Raw genomic sequence first — 11,767 nt, forward strand, 5'->3', positions numbered from 1 at the left:
ACGTCTCCACACGCTGTGTTCCTTGTAGCCTTCAACCTTTTGTCGCGCTGCATGAGAGTATAGCTCATGGTTTCTTTTCGCCAGCCGTGAGTAGAATGTAAAACGTAGAAAATAATAGAGATGTGCTTACCGCATTTATCATCACTGCCAAATAAGCTATTAGGTCGTTGTCGGTCTCGAAATGCTTGTGGTGTTCTTTGTCAGAAATTACGTGCAGTTCCACAACAAATTTTTCAATGTTAGATAGTTGTAATGACCTCGCAGCATACCGGCCTAGCAGAATGAGAGAGAACAAAAGTATGGAGCTTTATAATTCGAATGCTTCCACCACATTACACTTCGATGCTTGGAACACACGCGTAACGAGGCTTTAATAGACACCTTCCATTCAACTCGCGCAGCGTTTTACTTATCAGGTAACTGGCTAGCTTCACAACAAGGATGAGTTATAGGTCAAATATTGGAATCGCATTTTGTGCTGCGTAGATATATGAGCCTATAAATAAACTAATGGAATTAGCTTTCACCAAAGTAGGCGAATAGGTTAATGTCTCATTGCACTTTGAGCAATGTGACGCCGTTGTAGAAGGTGTACTTAGCTGTCAGGCTTCCGAATTTTTAAACAAACAAAGACGCATGGAGAGGGCAACTGTCTCTCAAGTGAGGGAAGCAAGTGTCACAGTTATATTGGGAACCGGCGCGTATAACTGTAGCTGAAATCTATTTTCTCCATTGACTGCTGCCCCCATATCGAAAGGTTTCCATACGGCTCTTCGTAATAAACCAAAAGCTGAATGCATTGCGCTTCAGCCGTGATTGACACCAAAACCACATTTATGCCTCTTTTTTTTTTTAGTGTTTATCTTATGGCAAAACAGCCTAAAGAGACTGGAAATAAGAACAAAATTTTATCGAATGAAGCTTATTTTCTTACTTAAAAATCGCTCTCCAAAAGCGCTGGTTCAATTCTTAGTCCCCTGACTATGTGACCAGCTGCACATTCTCACGCGGACTAAATAGCACCGTACAGCGGTCGTATCAATATTTATAAATACTCAATTTTTTCTATGGAGTCTATCAATTGGATAAGTGCTACGCGGTAGAAATAAACACCATCTAACTTCCTGACCTGGCTGTTTTTTAGAAGTTATCCAGTTATCAATTTTGTGGCTTCCCCATGGGCGTATGTATGTATGCTAGTTTTCTGTGGTTGTGTTTACATTGTTTGCTTTCTTTATATATTTCTCGTGCTCCTTCTAGGGCCCATCTTAGGTTCTCTAGTAGAGCGTAAACAAATACTATTTTATATTTGCTGACAATCAGCTCGCAATTCTTCTTTGTGTTTGTCTGAGTCTCCCACGGCCCAAATGAGTATAAATGGAGGCACCTTACTTTCTGGACCTTCTGGTAGTCTCCTCTCCATTGGCTGCCGAGAATCGAGTGCTGAAAAGAAATACGGGAGTGGGAACAGCCATAGATTATAAGCTGAGCCTTCTAGTAATGTCACAGAACTGATGTGTTTGGATTAAAAATGATTTGTAACAAAAAATAAAGCATTTAGCGCCACGGAGATTTTTGTCGGAAGCGCAGGAAGAAACAAAAACACTGCATTTGAGCGCAGCAACTTTGAAACTCGTGGGTGTACTGCGATAAGTCTAACAATGAACTCACAGCTGCTTAACTTGAGGGTAAAAATTAATGAATCAAAATATTTTTTCCGCCATATGTTATAGCTTTAACGCAACCGCGATTATTTATATTGGAACTGATCAGTCGTAGCGCTTTAACAAGCCCATTTATTGTTCACCTTTCAGTAGCACTTTTGAAGCCCACTTTGTTTCTTAGATATACTGAACATAAATGCAGAAACTGTCTGGCAGGCTAACACTTATAACGCCACTCAACAAGCCTCCCAGTCAGAGCCCAATATTTATCGCTGTTCAAAATACTACGCACGCAGATCTTCAAGACAGATTCAGGGGCTCCGAATACAAAGTACTTTTGGCGCATGTCACACGACTCACGATACAGTAAAATTGTTTAAGCTGCGAATCAATCTTTTTTCGCACTTACATGGTTGCTGAGATGATGGGAAAGTATGGAAGTGTCTAAAATTAACTGTAGATTCAAAAGAAGTGCCATTAGAAGCGAAACAAAAAATGCGTTCAGCAAGTTTTGTTCTATAAGTTTGCACCAAATACACCCAAGCGTCCTCCAGCACTCACTCATTTCTTCCAGATCTTGCATGATCTCGTGAACTTCGTACACGCTGTGGAGTATCTGCCCTTGCGACGAACGCTCGCGTTCCAGTAGAGGCTTGATTCTCAAGTTGCTATTGATAATGCCTTCCTGATAAGACGTGACGGAGAAATCGCTTTAACCATGTGTTGGATATAAAATGGTAGCACATTCATATCTCAGTTCAGAACAGAGGAACAATATTTCTCAGGCTTGCTGTTAGATCAATAAATTCGCTGTGTACAACGTATCAACTACAAGCTAGGACAGATTGATGCGCTTTGTCAGAACGGTACTGAATTAGTATGTGCTAGTGTCGTTTAGCGTATGCATACCGATATGTATGATTATAACAAAACAGCTTTCGCATCTATCTCGGCTTAAGTTATTAGTTACGACATAGCAAAGTGAACAACTCGAAGGCGGCCATGTGCAGTAAGATCTAGTAACCGGTCTGAGAGAACTTCGAGCCTTTACTTACCACTTTCACTCCTCCATCTCCATGCAGTATATACAACGAGGATTGCTGGCGAGCGTCGTGATATAGATTCTCCTGAATGGCAGATGTATCGATCTGTAAAGATGCGTCACTTTCGTTCATATTGGTCTGCTGCTAGTGATACGTCAATGAATCGAGAGCAGCATCTTAGGGTAGTATTGAATAACCAGCGAAAAGTGGCAACAGGGAGCTCCTAGCATGTTACGTTTGAGAACTCATTTCCGTGCTTCTTCTGTACGTAACATTTTTATTACAGTGCAACATCAATGTACTACAGCCGCTATCGTCAATCTTGTATAATCTGGCACAGCTGCAATTTTAGTGGTGTATTCATTTTGTGTGAGGGCACTTCGCTACCAGCATTGCCTTTGCGAACTGAGCAGCTTACCTAAATAGTATAGTGCCGGCTTTACGGCCGTTGTACAGAGGGTAAAACACATGCCTATAACAACCAAACTGTGTGTTCCGGAGCTCCCAAAGCCGCTGCGACCAAGAAGGAAAAAACTGACTGTGAAATTCTATGAGTTTAACAGCACATGTTTAGATCCAGACCATTTTTAACCAAATCTTATCGCTAGTTATCGCGTGTTACGCCCGAAACACGCTCAGAGCGTGTTCTAGACATCCGTTTTGCCCTCTGTACTCGTATATGTCAGTGACATCAAATGTAGCCGAGCGTCCGTTTGGAGTAACTACTACTTGAAGATCATACGAAGAAAGCCAATTTTATCCTCTCATATTGAGACAGGAGGAAACAAACTTTTCAACACGTCGTGCATATCCTAGGAAAGAGTTACCGCAGCAAATTAATCCGCCAACTGGGCCGAGCATGCAAGTGTTGCATGCTGTGCGCCTAAGAACGTGTTATGAGCGTTAATGGTCGCTAATGTTTTCATTTTCTATATTTATTTTGACTCTTTCATTTTATTTAAAGCATCCAGCCGATGCTTCTTTAACAGGGTGCTAATGCGCGAAGCTTCGCAATGCTTCTTTATACTCAAAGCCGTCGGCATGCGGATTTTGTCGCGAGATGCAAGACTTATCTGGAATGTTTGAGTGGTGGACCGTCTGTTCGTCGATGACCACCGAGCACTTTATACTGCTATTACAGCAGTCAAGCAGTCAATTCTTTCTGGGCACAAGTCAGCCCAATGAAGAGTTCATTTCAGTGCTTCGGGATAAGGCTTGTCTTTTGAACATGGCGTTGCCCTCACAGCATGAAAGTATTCTCGTGCACAGTGGCTGAGAAGAGCTTTCCTACTTTCGAGATCAGCTAACGGGCTCCATATTGTTTGAACTTTGACAAGCGAGTCAGCAGGAGCTTTTATTTACTTACAGCCTGCGAGTAGTGTCCATTACGATCCGCCGTAGAAAAAAGCAGTTCATCTGCCAACACCGAGCTTCTTTCCAAGTTCAGTGTGGTGTCATTGCTGAGTTGGAGCACCAGATTCCCACCTGTGCTTCGCTCTTCCAAAAACCTCGCATAAACCAACAGCTCTCTTTCTGTTCAGAAATTAAGAAAACAATTCGGGCTATCAAAAACCTTGAACAGTACTTAATCACGCTTTTTATGTGTATAATTCATGCACACTTTATAAAACTAATCGCTTACCTGCGTTGACCAACGTGAAGAGTCGGAAAAGAACTACGGCGGTTATCATTTTTTTTTGTGGCAGGTGTTGCTCGCACGGATGAGCTCGCTGCCGAGCTTCTTAGTCGCTAGCTTATGGGGCGCTTAGTCTCATTTTTATAAACGGCGTCCGAGGTAATGTAGCCTATGTTTTTTTTCTCGCATTTTCTTTTACTAAGGTCAAATTTAATGATGAGTAGGCTTAAGGATTCGGTTACCTGCGGCGAACGACTCCGTGCATACTCCGGATTGAGGTTCATCACCATTCGCATTTAACTAGAAATAATGATCTCCTGCAGACGTTAAAGGGCTACCTATATGGTGCTCCTGGGTATGCTCGAGAAAGGGCTTGCGTGTACGCCTTCTCGAACCTTTCGACGGCCGGTGACTATACCAAAGTAACATATTCTCTGATTCGCAGTATTTCCATGGCTGTTGATTCCAGACGGTGGGGCGAAACATTAACGACGAAGCAGTGGAATAGCATCTGATACGATGTCAAAGGAGGACGGGAGCTCTTAGCTTGGGTGGTGCACAGACTGGCCAAAATGTGTAAAAGGCCTTTGTGAGCAACCTTAGTTTAAAGGATTAGATGGAATGCTAAATGCAGCTAATAATAACTGCCACGTGAATATGTAAAATTTTTTCTAGTGCATAAAATTGTTTCTAGTGCAATTATTTGATAGTTTAACATCAAGGTTATTAGACAGTCTTACAGCTGAAGCATGACAGAATGGCAGTCAGATAGAAATTAGATGGTTCGGGTTACACAAAGGGACGCGACCCACATGAAACAGCTTACATAATGAGCTAAAGGACGTCTGTCTGAATCTTCAATACTCAACATCGCAAACACGGAAAGATAGATTGTCTTCTCCAACACAGTATGTTTTCATACTACTTTTACGTCACGATTGTTTTAAGGCGGAAGCCTTTAATGCCTCATCGTTCTAAGCAGGATTTGTTGACAGAAATCACAACCTTTTCAATTGGTCGAAATGGTCGTGACGTCACAGTGGGTGAATTTCAAATGGGGCCAATTGTACTTGGGCTAGTATCCATACAACCAATTAAAGGGATGGTATAGTGATGCTTTAAGTAAGTGGGACTGAGTTTAGTTCATTAGTTAATTAACCAATTAGCCTAATTAACATTTCTAGTCAGACCAGATAAATAAATAAAACTGGTTAGGAAGTTGGTCGAGTTGGGGGAATCAAACCAGGGTCACCCGAGTGCGAGGCGAGCATGCTAACCACTCCGCCATGCCAGCTCGATGGTTTGGAATGAACAAAGGCGCGTCTAGTGAATACGGTGTCTTTGTTCACTCCCATCTTCCTTCCTTCCCGTTACGGCGAGGTTCAGGTGTCCACCGAGATATGCGAGACAGATACATTTGCTTTCCTCAAAAAACAATTTTCCGACGGGCAAGGCGCACAGCCGAACGGGCGATGGCGTTCTGTGGACTCCCTGGCAGCGTTGCAAGACGCTGTCGTGTTGCACTCTTCTTAACATCTTAACCACACATCAGTGACACAAGCAGCAACGCCGCGCTTAAGGCTTTTAATGCATGAATTCATTCTCATGCCTACACATTGGGCTTGTATTTTGTTGGTGCGTCTATACGCAGAACTATGAAAATCCTAAAAATGAATTATACCCTGAATAACTTTTTGCCTTACCTGGTTTCCAAATTGCACGAAACAGAAACCGTGATTCACGTTTTAAACAACTCGGCTGTTGCACGTGTTGCACGTGTGCAAAGTTGCACGTGTGTCTATAAGGTGTCCCCACTTGCAATAGTGAGGCCCTGCGTTGAACGGCGACGGCTTCATGGCAGAAGAGCAGCGCGCAGTAGCAAGAAATGCAGGCCAGAGACACAGTCGATAGATGCCGCCTGAACCACGATGAAAAGAATTTGGCCGCATTGGTGAAAGGAGAAAGGTTAGATGAGACGAAATTCTATGGAAACGCTTAAGTTATCCTAAGAGTTGCTTCTCATCTTAAGGTGTTCTTGTATATGAGACGCAATGTCATTGTCCTTGCACACATTTTGGCGATAGCACTGCCCTTTTTCGTAATAAGCGAGTGTTCGTTATAACTGTGCCCGTTATAAGTTGTCTCGACTGTATTAGTTTGGTTTATGGTTTATGTTTGTGGAGCTTTAACGTCCCAAAGCTGCTCAGGCTATGAGGGATGCCGTAGTGAAGGGCTCCGGAAATTGCGACCATCTAGAGTTATTTAACGTGCACTGACATCGCACAGTATACGGCCCTCTTGGATTTTTCCGCCATCGAAATCTGACCGGCGCGGCCAGGATCGAGCCCGCGTCTTTCGGGTCAGCAGCCGAGCGCCATAACCAGTCAGCCATCCAGGCGGTCGCGTGGAGTATATGAATGTCCATTGACAGGAATTATCACCGTCATAATTAGCGAAGTTATTTTTTGAATTTGAAGTTTATTTCTTGAGCTGCATGAAACATGCAAATGCCTTCAGGTTTTACGGCAGGAAGAGCTACTGTAGGAAAACACTCTAGTGGGACATCTTCTGATAATTGGTAATGACAACTGTTAACTGTCAACCTCTTTAGTAATCAACTGGAGCATAGATGGTAATTATCGTATAGTCGGTGAAACCCACATTGAAGCATAAAGTGAAAGAATGCATGCATGCAAGACAAGCGCAACAAGTAAGCAATAAAATTAAAGACTTCTTACTGCGGTTTAGAAATTGCCGTATGAAGTTGACGTTCAACTGAAGATAGATATTGAGTTATTTTAAGGTTATAATGTAAAGGATTCAAAGGCTTGATATTTGAAAGTCAAGGGATTTTGATATAGAAGTTCCTGCGAACATTTGGAGGAAAGAAAGCTATTCTGACGTGTAAAGAGCGAGTCTTTTCGGTTAGTAATATCAGAGTCGGTCAATGCTTTTTAGCGTCAGGAAACTCACCGTTACTCTGAACGAGCGCCCCGTCCGGAAGGTCGACACACTCCGGACCCTGCGCCTTCACATCCAGGACAACGGCCGCAACACTTTCACTAGCCGGAAACTAAAGTGGGTGACGAAAGCGAACTCGTACTTCATCCGCAAAATTTCCGGCAAACACTCGGGCAAACACCCCCCCCCCCCCCCCTTCCCGCTAGCTATGCCCTAGCGCACTCCAGTAAAAGGGAGCGCGCTAGGATATAACTCACTCCTTTTTAAGCATGAAATGCTTTTAGCTCCCGTTGTCGGCAGTGTGGTGACGTCACGCCGAGACCGAGAGCCAACATTCGGGCACTGAATTCCACTCATCCGGGAGCTGAAACGAGAGCATCCGGGCACCGTACGAGATTTAACGAGACTCTTTAAGAGAGAGGGCCGCTTAGAGCAAGAGGGGAGCTCCAGGGCGAGAAGGGCTTTGGGCGGAAAAACTGCTTCCGCGCCCTCCCCAAGGATGGCGCAGCGGTCCCACACTCAGGCATGTAAAAGACCGGCCGCTGGGCCTTCAGCTCATGACGTTTCCCCCTTTGGCAGGCAGATGTATACACGCTCGCGGAGTATTCGAACGTGCTGCATATACATTCTTGTCAGGCCTGCGTCTCGTCGTGTCCGCGTACGTTTCTGCATCGTCCTGCATATCAATGCCGCCACCGTCACAGCTGCTTTAACTGAGCAATGGAGCCTGAGAGAAACCGGATACAGCTGGCGAGGCAGGGTGGAAGAGATTCCCCAGACACTCACAGGAAACGATTGCGTCCACATGGAGCAGTGCACAGTATGTGTGGTGTGATGTGGTGTGGTGTCGTGCGGTGTGGTGTGTTGAACACTAGACCCATTTCAAGATTTTGACTAGTACCACCTACAACCAATGTGTTATACCCGTGAACATTTCATGCTTACTCTACTCTCGGTTACAGGGGAGGCACAGATTTTTTTTTCTCCTACATAGGCTAATTCATATTTGCAGTGTAGTGCCACGTTTCTCGCTGACCCTGGCACTGCGCGGTTATTATTCGGTCGCGTCTTGGTGTTTTGAGTTCTACCCGTTCTCGTGGATCGCGCGCGCTTCCCACGTCCAGTGCTTCCCAAGTGACATCACTGTTTAACGTTTCTTGCGACAAGATGGAGCTCCATGTGTTGGCCGCTACTTACGATGAGGTCCATGAAGGACTCTTCGCAAAAGTTTACCAATGGGCGCACACTGTAGAAACTGTCATGTCTTGATGCTTAGAGACATAGCGCAGTTGCTTCTTCTCGAGTGTGGTCCAATAGTGGAACTTCTGCCACTGTCACTGGCAAAACTTAATTCAGTGCATACGGCGCCGACGAGGTCGTGAGTACCGTCCGGCCCCAACCATGAGAGAAACTGCGTTCACGTTAGACGGGGTAGAAGATGTTCGCCGAAAACCGAGCGTAAATATTGGGACCCGGTTTATTTTATTCGAGGCCGGACTGCTGCATGATCGCCTCAGTAGCAGAAAGAAATTTTTCTAGTTCTGCTTGCATAAAAGCTTCTACGCGTGCATTCGTTCATGGCATGCCGGAAGTAGTAAATGGATCATATTTAAGGTATTTTTGCTTTGGGGGTACCGCCGCTTTTCGAATAGTTTCCCCCGGAATCCACGACATAAGCCTCGAGGTTTTACAGCGTACATGGCTATTTCGACACAGAGCCAGCGTTACTCCTTAGGATTAGCTTTAATTGCTTTGTAGCGCTTCACAGAAAATATTGCAGCTGGACATTATTAAAAACTAAGGAAACAGAATATGCACAGTTCTTTCGATCGCTCTCATGAAAATTGCGGATAGGCGTGTAAGGGGCACCAACTATTTTGTTGAAATGTATACGTAAGCACGACTACATAGGCTAGAGACATCAAAATCCAAGACGATTTAAGCGTGAAAATATACTAACATTCTTATCCAAGGGTGAATCTCATCAGAGTTTAAGGTAGATTTCATTCTGCGAAAACGTTGTCATTCCAAAAATATGAATAGAAATAAAAGTAGCATATATCATAGTCAACCACAGTATAGACTAATCGTTTACTGTCTGTTTTCTACTACGATGTATCGCTGTGTAACATAAGCGTGCATGAACAGGATAAGTGTGTGTTTCAAGACACGGCAGAGTCAAAGAAGATACCATGATGATTGACTGAACGCAGGAAGCAGTGTTACTTTAGCTGTCGACACAAGAGGAATTTCTTCGAATGCACTTGAAAGCATTGTGGTAGCACGTATTAGTGGTTAGATTCTGCAGACTGAATTAAGCAGTTATAGCGTCTTTCATTTTCTTATAAAGCAGTAATATTGTTATCAAACCAACGTTTCCTGACTAAGAGAAGTAATACTGCCATGGAGCTTTACTTTCCTACCATATCAACAGTACGTCCGTTCATTTATTTATTTATTTATTTATTTATTTATTTATTTATTTATTTATTTATTTATTTATTTATTTATTTATTTATTTATTTATTTATTTATTTATTTATTTATTTATTTATTTATTTATTTATTTATTTATTTATTTATTTATTTATACAGAATACCCCTAAAGGCCCTCGAGAGGGTATTACTTAGGGGGGCACAGGCAATTGAACAGAATAAAACGAAACCACAAATATAAAACAACAAAAACACAAATAAGACACCTCGCATGACATAAATAAGCAAAAGAATCAAAAGAATGACAGCGCGGCCAAGAACGAAGATTACTGCAGTATTAAAATTATACAAACAGAACACTAATGCAATGAATCATTTTAGTAACATACCCTGCAAAAAAGGAAGCCACGAACAAATAAAATAACAATGTATGCGAAGAGTTAAGCAGTAGTTATTGAAGATATCAGAATAAAATATTTATCAGGATCAGTGGTGGTTGCGATATGCGCCATTCATAAGTGTTTTCTCTGTTCTGAGACTGTGGGCCTAAAGGACATAAGCCTTGTCTACAACTTACTCGAACACGCCAACGCTGAAATATGTTTTAAGCACTTCTTCACTGCAGAGCAAGAAAGCCACGGCAGGCCGTCCCCAACTTGCAATTGAGCTAACTTGTTCTGAGAGCTGCGCTTGTTTTAATGAACTGAAAACAACTACTGTTATCTTTATTTGAGTATGAGTATGAGTTTATTTCAAACAAGCATGTTTACATACATGTTTGAGGTGTATGGGAGTAAAAGCCGTTCAAGAGTAGCTTGACAAAGCTCCCATTACCCTTCTATACTCGGCAGTGCAGGACAGAAAACACAGAGTACACTAAAAAGATAACAGATAACAAAAATCAGCCAGAAGCAGTGCAGTACAACCAAAATTGTGCAAATACAACAATACAAGACATTATTATATGTTGACTTTATAATGGTACTCATGCATTACATAAACAGGTGCATTAGAAAAAAGTTTTTAACCTTTTAAAAGAAAAAGAATAGCTGGTAATATTGTCACGAATATTACACGGCACACCGTTAGATATACAAGAACTGTTCCAGTCTGCCGAGCGGTCACCAGCAAGCAGGCGAAGCACTTCCTCTTACTCGTCACCAGCGAGATGGCGGAGCACTTCTTCTTCGTCCACTGCTAAGCTGTATCATTGCTCCCTCCTCTGCAGCATCGCCTCGATGCGGGCCGCTTTCATAGAGGGGAAAATGGGTTGGACACGGAAAGTTAAACGCAGCTATCACGACACAGAACCGGTGGCACTCAGCGTCAAGTACAATCAGCAGGACGGTCGTGGTACGGCTTCATACGAACGACATGCACAACATCCGGATGCGGTGGTCTGCGCGATGGGCGGCCTGGGGTTGTCGGTGAAACTTCGTAGGTCACGCCGCTAATGCGGCGGAGAACTCGGTAAGCTCTGAAGTATCGGCACAGTAATTTTTCGGACAACCCACGGCGACGAACTGGTGTCCAAACCCACACATGGTCGCCTGGTTCGTACGTAACAAATCGCCGTCCGAGATTGTAGCGGTCAGCGTCGACGTGCTGTTGACGGTGTATTCGCTGCCTGGCCAGTTGACGTGCTTCTTCAGCCCGCTGAACGAAAGTGGCGACGTCAAGATCTGGCTCAAGGTCACACTGAGGGTCGACGGGCAACATGGCATCCAAAGAAGTAACTGGACGACCGAAGACGAGCTGGAAGGGCGTGAGCCGCGTTGTCTCCTGCAGGGCCGTATTGTAAGCGAACGTTACGCATGGGAGAATTTGGTCCCACGTTTTATGCTCCACATCCACATACATGGAGAGCATGTCGGCCAGGGTTCTGTTAAGGCGCTCCACCAAACGATTTGTCTGTGGGTGGTACGCTGTTGTACGCCTATGGCTGGTGTGGGTCAGATCTAGGACTGCCTGAGTCAAGCGGGCCGTGAAAGCAGCTCCACGGTCAGTAATGATAACCGCCGGAGCCC

The sequence above is a fragment of the Amblyomma mixtum genome, chromosome 9 (assembly GCF_055824585.1).
Source record: "Amblyomma mixtum isolate Tamu chromosome 9, ASM5582458v1, whole genome shotgun sequence".
Lineage (NCBI taxonomy): Eukaryota > Metazoa > Arthropoda > Arachnida > Ixodida > Ixodidae > Amblyomma > Amblyomma mixtum.